The sequence below is a fragment of the Sturnira hondurensis genome, unplaced genomic scaffold, assembly GCF_014824575.4.
Source record: "Sturnira hondurensis isolate 20B ecotype Veracruz unplaced genomic scaffold, ASM1482457v3 Scaffold0017394, whole genome shotgun sequence".
Taxonomy (NCBI): domain Eukaryota; kingdom Metazoa; phylum Chordata; class Mammalia; order Chiroptera; family Phyllostomidae; genus Sturnira; species Sturnira hondurensis.
The window spans coordinates 1,158,906-1,171,234 of NW_028090025.1; the positions used below are offsets into that span (position 1 = coordinate 1,158,906).

Sequence of the window (12,329 nt, forward strand, 5' to 3'; positions counted from 1 at the left end):
GATATGAACATATGGCTTTTGTCTTTCCTTTGGTTATGTGATGTATTATGTTTATTGTCTTCCATATTGTACCATCTTTGCATCCCTGGGATGAATCCAAACTTGTCCACAGTGTATGATCTTTTCAATGTATTGATGAATGCAGCTTGCCAATATTTTGTCTGAGGATTTTTCAACTGTGAACATTCCACCAGTTATTCTTTACTGAGTAATGACATATCCAAAATTAATTATGTGCTTGTGTCCAAATGAGGTTTCTTCTTCATTTTATTTAATCTCTCCATCATCCTTTCATTCATTGTAACACATTCATGACAAAGCATATTACGTCCTAGGTCTTAGAGTGGAAAATTGCAGGCCATTACCAGGATGATCATTTTGGGAATAACAGACACCCAAGCCTGACCAGCATGGAACTGCAAATTAACCTACCTTTCTTTGTCTGCCATAAGAGGTCTGCCATGGACAACATACCACCTGACACCACATGTTTGAAGCAGAAAGTTCTCAGTATGTACAGGAATAGAACATGAATTCACAGTCTTAGGTTGTATGGCTGTTGCAGCAATTCTTGTACATGTTGCCAACATGGCCTCCTGAGCTGAAGTTGTCACTTCAAATGTATGGGCCCCTTTCTCTCTCTTACTCATCTTACAACTTTTATCACTCCTTGCTTTCTTGGTCACCACCTTGCATATCCTCAAACAGGACTGCAATGTGTCCTCCTGTGGTGTTTCAGGAGCTCTTTATGCTGTTTCCATATTCTTCACTCACTTGTTTTTCTTCAGAGTAAGTATGTTCCCTCAGCTTCATATAAATCTCCGTTTTCTTGCCTTTGGTACACCAATTATTTTGTTGGCACCAGTTCTATAAAGTATCATGATATACTTTATTAATTAAAGGCAAAATGGTTGGCAAGGGAAGAATTGGTTTGGGGCAATCTTTGAATGTTCATTCATCTGGGAAGATAAACTGTATTGTTTGTTCTAGGCATCCTTATGTTAGCTCCTGAGGTTGAAGAAATGCTTGGCTCCATTTCATGTTCTTCATTACATTCCTCATTAACTGGAATTAATGTGAAAATCATACTTTCTTCACCTAATTATTCTTCAAATATATCCTCTTCATTGCTATTCAAACTTTAATTTGTCACTCCCAGGAATCTAAGAGGAAGGCAAAACGAGCAGTATTGAGGGCATGAGCACACTTGCAGATTATTCCTTCTAGCTTTTTTGCTGAGGATTTTAGCATCTATGTTCGTCAGTGATACTGGCCTGTAGTTTTCTTTCTTTGTGGTGTCTTTATCTGGTTTTGGGATTAGAATGATACTGGCCTCATAAAAAGAGTTGCGGAGTCTTCCCTCTTCTTGGATGTTTTGGAATAGTTTGAGAAGGGTAGAGGTTCGTTCTTCCTTAAATATTTGTAAAATTCCTTTGTGAAACTGTCCATTTCAGGGCTTTCATTTGCTGGGAGGTTATGATTACTGTTTTAATTTTACTAGCAGTTATTAGTATATTCAGGCTTTCTGCTTCTTCTTGACTTAGATTTGGAAGATTATATGTTTTGAGAAATGTTTTTATTTCACCCAAGTTTTCAAATTTCTTGGCATATAGTTATTTATAGTAATTTCTTTCAATTCTTTGTATTTCTGTAGTTTCAGGTGTAATGCCTCCTCTTTTATTTCTGATTTTATTCCTTTGGGCCATCTCTCTCTATTTCCTGATGAGTCTGGTTAAAGGCTTGTCAATTATTTTATTATTGTCATTTCAACACAGTTCTCTCCACCTACACCACACCATAGCCCCCTGCCCCACCCATTCCTGCCTTCTACTCTTGAACCTACCCCCTTTGGCTTTGTCCATATGTCCTTTATACATGTTCCTTGAGGGACCTTATCCTTTCTTGCATTAACCCTCTCTCTGCTCTTCTCTGGTTACTTTCAGCTTGCTCTTTATTTCAATGTTTCTGGTTATATGTTGCTTGCTTATTTGTTTTGTTGATCAGGTTCCACTTATAGGTGAGATAATATGCTATTTGTCTTTCACTGCCTGGCTTATTTCACTTACCATATTACTCTCCAGTTCCATTCATGCTGTTGTGAATGATAGGAACTCATTGTTTCCTTCTGCTGTGTACTATTCCATTGTATAAATGTACCAGTTTTTTTAACCACTCATTTTAAATATGTCACCACACCATAAAATTCATAATAGGAAGTCATTGGCAGGAGAATCTCAGACATCTCCTGCAGCAACATCTTCACCGATATGTCCCCTAAGGCAAGGGGCATAAAGGAAAAAATAAACAAATGGTATCTTATCAAAATAAAAAGCTTCTGTATGGCTAAAGAAAAGAGTATTAAAATGAAAAGGGAACGAAATGCATGGGAAAATATATTTGCAAATGATACCTCAGACAAGGGTTTGATCTCCAAAATATATAAAGATTTTGTTTTTCTTTCTGAAGAACCAGCTTCTGAATTTAGCAATCCTTTGAATCATTCTTTTAATATCTATATAATTTAATTATGCTCTGATCATAATTATTTCCTTCCTCCTACTCAGTCTGTTTTTTGTTTTGTTTTGTTTGTTGGCATTTTTTTTACCCACCAGTTCTTATAGATATAGGGTTAGGTTGATTATTTGAAATTTTTCTGTCTTATTTAGGTAGACTTGTATTATGAATTTCCCCCTTAGGACTTCCTTCACTGTGTCCCATTGGTTTTGGGTGTTTTGTGTTCCTTTTCATTTGTTTCCAGAAACTTTGATCTCTTCATTGATGCCATTATTAACCCATTCATTGTTTAATACCATACTATTCAGTATCCATCAACTTGAGTGTTTTTTGAGTTTTTTTCCTTGAGATTGTTTTCTGGTTTTAAGGCGTTGTAGTCTAAGAAAATGGTTGGTATGATTTTAATTTTCTTAAATTTATTGAGGCTTTTTGTATTCTATCATGTGATCTATCTTTGAAAATGTTCCACGTGTATTAGAACAGAATGTATCTTGCTATTGGGGTGAAAAGTTCTGTATATCTCAGTTATGTCCATTTGATCTAGAGCATCGTTCAGTGCCACAATATCCTTCTTGATTCTTTGTTTGGAAGATCTATCTATTGTTTACAGTGGGTTGTTAAAAAACCCCTATTATAATTGTATTGCTATCTATTATTTCCTTAAGTTCCTCCAAGATTTTCTTTATATATTCCGGTGCTCCTATGTTGGGTGCATATATGTTTACAATGTTCATGTCTTCTTCATGGATTCTCCCCTTGAGTATTGTGACATGTTCTGTTTTTCTTTTTATGGCCAATTGTTTTGAAATTTGTTTCCCTGATATAAGTATTGCTATCCCCATTTTTTCTCTCCATTTGCTTGGAATATTTTTCCTACCTTGTATTTTCATTCTGTGTAAGTCTTTTGTTCTCGGTGGGGTCTCTTTTAGGCAGTGTATGTGCTGGTCATGTTTTCTTGTCAATTCAGCTGCCCTATGTCTTTTTCTTTTTTTCTTTTTGAAGATTTTATTTATTTATTTTTAGAGAAGGGAAGGGAGGGAGAAAGAGAGGGAGAGAATCATCAATGTGTGGTTGTTTCTCATTTGCCCCCTACTGAAGACCTGGCCTGCAACCCTATCATGCGCCCTAAATCAGGATTCAAACCAGCAACACTTTGGTTCCAAGGCTGGCACTCAATCCACTGAGCCACACCAGCCACTGTCCCCCTGTTTTTTTTATTGGAGCATTTAACCATTTACATTTATATTATTATTAATAGGTACTTCATTGGCATTTTCCCCCTTTATACTTCTATTCCTCTATCTCTCACTCTATTCCTTCATCTTCTTAAAGCAGTTCCTTTAGCGTGTCTTGCAGTGCTGTTTTGGTGGTATATTCTTTCAGCCTTTTTTGTATGTTGGGAATGTCTTAGTCTGCCTTCTGTTTTTATTGAGAGCCTTGCTGGGTAGAGTAGTCTTAGTTTCAGGCCTTTGATTTTCATTATTTGGAATATCTATCGTCATTCCCTTTGGCTTGTAGTGTTTCTGTTAAGAAATCAGCTGCTAACCTTATTGGAGCTCCCTTGTGTATTACTTTCTGTTTCTCCTTTGCTTCCTTTAATATTCTCCCTTTGTCTTTCAATTTTCTCATTTTAATTATGATGTGTCTTGAAGTGAGCTTCTTGGGTTAATTTTGTTTGTGACCTTAGGTGCTTCCTGGAATTGTGTGACTTTTTCTCTCATCAAATTAAGGAAGTTTTCTATCATTACTTTTTCAAACAAGTTTCTATCCCTTGCTCCTCCTCTTCGACTTCTGTCATTCCTACTATATTGATTGCATTATGTTTTATGTTGTCATACAGCTCCCTTAAGTCTTCTTCACTCTTTATTTTTCTTAGCTTTTTCTGGGAATTTTTTTCTCCTTTGTCCTCTACTTCATTCCCCTTTCAATCTTCTGCTTCACCTAGTCTGATTTTAATAACTTCTACTGTGTTCTTCAATTCAGAAATTGTATACTTTATTTCCTCTTGGTTCTTATTGATAGTTTTATGTCCATTTTCATGCTTACATAGTTTGCAGTAAGTTCCTTGTAGCTTCCCTGTAGTTCTCCGTAATTCTCACTAAGCTCATTGAGCTTCCTTATAACCATTGTTTTGAACTCAATGTCTTAGAGTTTACTTACCTCTATTTTATTAGCACTCTTTCTGGGGATTCCTTCTTTCCTTTCAATTGGGGTTTGTTTCTTTGTGTCCTCACTCTAGGAGAGACTCTCCTTTTTTCTGGTTCTTAAATTGATCTACTTTGACTCCCTGTCTTTGTGGTGTGAACTTCTGTGGTAGGAGACCTGTGGTTGCAGTGGTACAACCTCCTTGATGTAGTGATCTTGATGCACCTGGAGTGCTCTTTATGCTGCTTTTGTTATGTAACTGGGTTTTGATTGTTTTGAGGTCCTTCTTTGGTTGGTCATTCCCTCCAGCTGACTCCACCCCCCACATCATGTATATTGTTTAAAGGTGTTGCCAGAACAAAACCACACAGCCCAGGAAACAAAGCCAAACCAACCAAATAACTGGCACCCACAATCCCACTATAAACAGAAAACGAACCAGTATTAATAAGGGTGTGAAGACATTAAAACTATTATAGTAAAGGAGAAGTGGATATGAGATGACTATCTGAGAGAAAAATGATTTTGAGAGTATAGCGCGAGGAGCACCAGTTAGAGTAGGGAACTGGAGCAATGCAAAGAGATACAGTAAAGTGTACATTATAAATGAGAAAGAAATGAAGAATGGAGAATGGGATAAGATAAGGGAGGCACATACTATTAGGTTTAAGCAAAAATTAAAAACATTAAAGTGAGATGGAGAAAGCAAAAGAATAAAAAGTAAATAGATAATTAAAAAGTAAGAACCAAGTTGGAGAAAAAGATCCACCACAACACTGTCATCAACAAATGAGCTAAGAGTAATATAGGTGGGATGGGAGTAAGAGAGAAAAAAAAGAAAGAAAAGCTTAAGAGGTGTCTAGAGAAAAGGGAAATGATTTTGAGATGATAGAGGTAGAGGGGACACTACACACAGGGAACAAAAACCAGGCTAAGACAGGGAACAATTAAAATTTAAAGTGAAAAAAAAAGAAAGACAAGGATAAAAATAGAAAGGAAAAGAACAGGCTAAGATAGGGAAAAGTTAAAATATGAGATTGAAAAAGGAATGGGTAGGATAAAGGCAGAGTAGAGTAGGAGAGGGGAGTGATAAAATTTGAGATTTTAAATACAGAAATAGTGAAGATAGAGAGATAAATTTTTTAAAAATGCAACAACAACTACCCTATCCACAACCAACGAGCAAAGATTGCTGAAGGTGGAGAGAGAATGCGGGTATTTTAAGAGCAGGAAAATGAATGTGGGATGATCATTGACAATAAAATTGGTTTTGAGAGTGTCAAAAGGGGAGAAATAATACAAAATCTAGTGACTTAATATGCATGAAAATTAAGGACAAGTTTTGAATATTAAAATCTATGCAGGAAAGAAAATATTGCAGGTCATGGAGAAGACCACAGTGGGTTTCATCTCAGTAGAATGTAGGATTTACTACATTTTTTTTTCTTTTTGGATCCTCCTCTCTTGATGTCAGATGGTGTCCCAGTCGGGCCTTAGGCAGCGTGTTGAAGACTACCAGAGATCTACTATCTGTGGCTGACTCCTTCAGTTGTTAATCTAGTCACTCTGTATTCAGTCAGACTTAAGAACCACAAGGTTGGACAGAGTATCTCCTGGGGGTGGAGCTATTGCTTCCCTTCAGGCTTATGCCACTTGGAGGGAGGGTGTGGTCTGCCTAAGCAATATGTCTCCTGCAGTATGGGGAATGACTCAGCCCCAGGATCTTGGTGGCTGCTCTCTCAGTTATCTCCTCAAAACCACCATCCCAGGTCTCTCCTCAAGTGTGTCTAGTCCATTCTGCCCCCTCCTTTGCCAGAGTACAGGTTAAGTGGCTGCATATGAAAAAAAAATTATACATTGGCCTTTTAAATGGACTTTAGTGTCTTTAGTCATCTCTCTCTGGTATAGCAAAACCCTTCCACTTTTCGCAGCTGGGTGTTATCTATGTATTTTGGGGGCTTTACTGCTGTAGGCTGGGAAGCCAAGCTTGGGGTTTATATCCCACACTTCTCAGGCAGATACCCCCAGCCATGGAAATATCCCTTTGGCACTTCAGCTGCACCCATGGGAGCCCAGTCAGCCCTCTTGAGTCTCCTCTGTACTCCCTACCAGTCATGTGTGTTGAAGCTTTTTCCTCTGTCTGTGTTAAGACTTCTTTCCTGTTATTTTTCAGTTGTTTATTTTGGATGATTTCCTAACAATTTAGTTGTAATTCCAGATTGGTTCTGGGAGAAGGTTAGTGTAACTTCCACTCACTACCCCACCATCTTGGATCACTCAAATAAAATCTTTTTTTTTAAGAAATCTATTTCTCTCTCTCTCTCTCTCTCTCTCTTTCTTTTTTTTACTGTCTTTCTCACTTCCTACGTTCTCTCTGACCATTAGTACATGCACTGTAGAAAAACTAACCAGTTAAAATATCTTCAGAATCTCACAATTTTTCATCTTTTACAAATATCAAAATATTTACTTTGCCCCAGATCTTCTAAAACTTGGTATAATATTTAAATGTGAATTAATAAAAATCAAATTAATATAAATAGCACATATTTATCTTGTCCCCCCTATGAAACATACACTCATAGTTTTTAAATGATCATCAAGAAATAATGTATCCAGGAGTTACACGAACAAGTGTTGGTGTAGGAAGCCTTTGGACTCTCCTTCCCTTCACAAACATTACAATTCAGTCACAGTTCATGGAAAAATTACATTTTTATGATAAATCCAGTCACTAAATTAACTGTTGCTGCACATTGGACTCACCAAAGGAAGCAGGCAGCTTAAGATACCACATTTCAGTCTCTGCCTCTGGCATAGTAGTACTATATGATCAGGTAGAGACCACCTAACTCTTCGCTTCTACCAGGGAAAGAAAGAGGTTGGTTTATGTGTTCAGCACTCCAACTCTTCCTTAAGGGCTCCCCAGAGATTGATCTTTGTCTTTTCAGACTTGGAGCTCTAATGGATCTGATATAGTCTACCTACCTGGGCAAGGGAGAAATTATGGTTTGGACTGTTAGATACCAAAGGTCTTTTCCCCTTCTCAGCAGAGTAAGCAGATGAAAACTCCCAGTTCTCAGCTTCAATTCCAGGGGTGCCCAAAGAAATAACATCTGACTTTCCAGTCTTAGAGCTTTGATGTGTCCAGCACAGTCTATCTTTCTGTGGCAGAACAACAATTTGTATTGGTATAGGCCACAGATCCTCTTCCTGCTGAGCACCAAGTGAGCAGACAAAAACACAGTTGCCTGTATCTCACAGAGAGAGATAGTTGCTCAAGAGGCTTGAATCTCTTTCCAGGCTGATGAGTGGAAATCTTATTGTTCAAGGCTAGTCCATGAAGACTGAGAGAGGTGCCTGCTTTATTTAACATCAACACAGAGTCAAAGAAAATTAATTATCAGGTAAAGATGTTACAAAGGAATGTAATAAATCTCCAGAAACTAACCTTAATGAAATTGAGATACATGATTTACAGTGATTGACAAAGAATTCAGTTTCACTATCAACGTTGCTCAACAAAGCTGAAAGAACAATGCATGATCAAAGTGAAAAGTTCAACAAAGTACTAGAAAATATTAAATAGTACAAAACAGAATTCATTGAGCTAAAGAACACAATCAATGAACATAAAAATTAATAGAGGAGTCAACAAAAGGCTACATCAAGCGGAATAAAGGATCAACGAATACTAAGAGATTGGAAATTATTAGTCAGAGGGGCAATAAGAAAAAAATTAAAAGAGTGAGTTAAGACAACTGTACAGCATAAACAATAATAAAAGTACAAACAAAAAATAAGGAAATCAGGCTGTGTCACTCCCCGTCAGAACCTTCCAGATTGTATGCCATGTTCATAGCAACATTATTCACAATACCTAAAATTTGGACACAACCCAAGTGTCCATCAATAGGTGAACAGATAAGCAAAATGTGGACTATACATGCAATGGGATTTTACCTTTAAAGGAAAGAAATTCTGCAATATGCTACATGGATGAACCTTGAGGACATTACACTGAGTAAAATAAGCCAGACACAGAAAGACAAGTCCTGCATGATTTACTTGTAAGAGTCACTTAGAGTAGTCAAAATCATACAGACAGAAAGCACAATGGTGGGTGTTGTGGGTTGGGGGAGAGGGTGGAGAGTTAATGTTTAATGGGGACAAAGTTTCAGTTTTATAAGATGGAAACAGTTATGGGGATGGATGGTAGCAATGGTTACACAACAATGTGAACATATTTCATATATTTAAAAAAGGTTTAGGATAGTAAGTTTTATGCTTCTTTTGACACAATTTAAAATAAAACCTCTTCAAGGTTTAAAAAATGAGTGAGAAAGCTTTGGGATTCTGTCACACAGACTATTCATTGTGTGAGTCCCAGCTGGAGGAGAGAGAGAGAGAAAGAGAGAGAGTGCACCAGAAAGTTTATCCAAAGAAATAATGGCTGAAAACTTCCCAACTTTGGGGAAATTGATGGGCATCCTATTGAAGAAGATTAAAAATATCTCAAATAAATGAAACCAAATAAATCCACGGTAAGTCACATTCTAATCAAATTGTCAAAATTCAAAGAAAACATTTGAAAATAGCAAGAGAATTGACTTTTTACATTCAAGGGAAGCTCCATAACATTATAAGCAGATTTTTCAGCAGAAATCTTGCAAGTTAAAAGGGAGTGAGATGATGTACTCGAAGTGCTGAAAGAAAAAAAATGCCAATGAAGAATACTATCATTGGCAATAACACTTCTTTAAAAATTAAGGGGATAATGCTTTCCAGTTCCATCCATGCCATTGCAAAGGGTAGTGGCTCCTTCTTTCTTTCTGCTGCATAGAATTCCATTGTGTGAATGTACCACAGTTTTTCATCATGCTGAGTGAAATAAGCCAGGCAGTGAAAAACAAATACCATAGGATATCACCTTTAACAGGAACCTAAACAACAAAACAAACAAGCAAGCAAAATATAACCAAAGACACTGAAATACAGAACAGGCAGACAGGGACCAAAGGGGAAAGGAGAGGGAATTTCAGGGGAAAAGGGGAAGCATTCACAGGAACAAGTATAAAGGACACATGGACAAAAACTAACAGGGGTGGAAATGGGAGGGAGGTGGGGAGCACTGGGGGGGGTGGGCTGGGTTGGGAGTAAAAGACAGAAAGCTGTACTTGAACAATAATTAAATGAAAAAATAATAAAAATTAAGGAGAGATAAAGACTACTCCCATCAAACAAAACAAGAGCTGAGGGATTCTATCTCTACTTGTTTTGCCTCATAAGAAATGCTAGATAGATGCTCAAGTTGAAGCACAAGGACCCTACATGAGAATACAATAGCATAAGAAAGTATAAAATTTGTACAGAAAGGTAAATACATACACAAATAGAGAATATGTATTATTGTAATATTGGATAAACTACTTGTAATTTTTAAGGGTAGATGACAGAGCATTAAAATGAGTATAATATAAAATATATACACAAAATAAATACACGTAAATTGTGACAGCAATAACATGAAGTATGGGGGCAGTTTAAGAGTAGGGTTGGGTATGTAATTGAACTTATCAGTTAAAAGAAACTGCCTAGTGTAGCCGTGTAAATACTTTATATAGTTTGAAGATCAAACCCTTGTCTGAGGTCTCATGTCCCAATATGTTTTCCCGTATGCCTGGTACCTTTTTAATTTTAATGCAATTTTCTTTAGCCATGCAGAAACTCTTATTTATTTATTTATTTATTTATCTATTGTTGATCAAGTATAGTTTTCTCCATTTTCATATTCCTACTCCCCACCCCACCTATCCCTACCTCCCACCCTCAAACCTACCCCATTTGACTTTGACCATGTTTCCTTTATACATGTTCTGTGATGACCCTTCTCCAATTCCCTCCCCTATTATCCTTCTCCCCATTCCTGTCTTGTTACTGTCAATTTGTTCTTTATTTCAGTGTTTCTGGTTGTATTTTGCTTGCTTGTTCATTTTCTTGATTAGGTTCCACGTACAGGTGAGATCGTGCGCTATTTGTCTTTCACTTCCTAGCTTATTTCACTTGGTATAATGCTCTCTAGTTTCATCCACACTGTCACCAGGGTAGGAGCTCCTTCTTTGATTCTGCTGTGTAGCATTCCATTGTGTAAATGTACCGCAGTTTTTTAATCCACTCATTTACTGATGGACACTTAGGTTGCTTCTAGCACTTGGCTATTGTAAACTGTGCTGTTGTAAACATTGGGGTCCATAGGTTCTTTTGGATTGGTGTTTTAGTATCCTTAGAGCATAATTATAGGAGACCATTCTGCATGGTGTGGGCCCACCTCCCACTCAAAGGGGCTGGTAGAAAGTGAGGTCTGATGCACAGGACCCATGCCCACAGATAAGTTCTCCTGTGGGGAATCAGGCCTGCATTGTACCCAGGCTGCTTTAAGACTTGCTTTTTTGCTAAAACCTTCTCACCTTGAATTGAGGCAGCACATGTTTACTGTGTATCTTTGGAGTAACTTCCTGAAGTCTGTGCTAGACCTTCCAGGGAGATGAGTATAACCAGTTCAACCACTTTTCCCTTTGCATTTGCAAATATCCTTCTTCTGTGATGTGGTTAGCAACATCCTCTCCTTTGTTTTCTGTGAAGGGGCAACCACCTAAAGTGAACCTGTGCATAGTAAATGAGGACTGTCCTCAATGTAATGTGCCCAGAGAAGCAGTAAGAGCTTGTCAAGGCAAGAGTTGGAATGTTCTCCACTTGAGAGAGTGCCAGAGAAACTCTGAGGCACTCTGTCCTCTTGAGAGAGTGGCTGTGCCATCCCTTTTCCTCCACAGGACTCAGCAGTCCGTGTGAATGTCTCATATCTCAACCACAATGCTGTGGACCCCATGAGCTGGGCTCTGTATCAACTGTTGCCCAGGGACAGGGACCCAGGGCTACAAACCATCGTTGTGGACAACACACCAACTTGGTTGGAGTATGAATGCATCGGCCCAAGTAAGGGCTGACAGCACCCAGTGCTTTTCAGTTAGGTCACAGGGTGTGTTGGATTTCAGAAGAAAAGGGTTTTCTTCTTTTGGTCGCCCTCTCTTGTGACTGCTTTGCAACTGAACCTTCTTTAGTAAGCAGGAGCCTTGTTTTCTCTCCCAAGTATTTGCCACAATTTCGCAGGCACGGGTCAAGCAGTTAAGAGCCACAAGGGTGGTGCTCACCAAAACACTGTAAAAACACTCATGAGCCTATCCCTGCAGCATAACCCCTAAATAGGTCTAGGCTTGGGAGAAAGAGAGAGTAAAGACTTCCCCTTTAACCAGTTTTAAAAATATCAACTAGTTATAGGACAATTTACAAGCATCTAAACAAATTCTTTCTTTTAAGGTGCCTCTTTTTGTCCTTTTGATTTTGCCTTTGCTCTCCATCTGCCTGCATAAGGATTTAAAGGTACAGGCGGAGAAAAAGCAAAATTGAGACTGGTTTTGTAATTGCTGTGCTTGCGGTAGAAGGAATTTCAGAAAAAGGTTCTCTCGTTCATTAAAAAATGTCTTTAAAAGTTTCTGCTAATCCTTAACCATGGGGAATGGGCTCTCTAAGGAACAAGAGCAATGTTTTAAGCTCATCACCATTTTTTAAGGCTGCTGAATGTCTCCCTGATAAGGTATCTTTCAATTTAGTTA

At 37.9% G+C, this 12,329-nt stretch overlaps 1 pseudogene; it reads right to left on the reverse strand.

The window, feature by feature from the left end:
* Positions 1–230: 230 nt before the first annotated feature.
* Positions 231–11,146, reverse strand: LOC119002047 (developmental pluripotency-associated protein 2-like; annotated as a pseudogene).
* Positions 11,147–12,329: the final 1,183 nt, after the last annotated feature.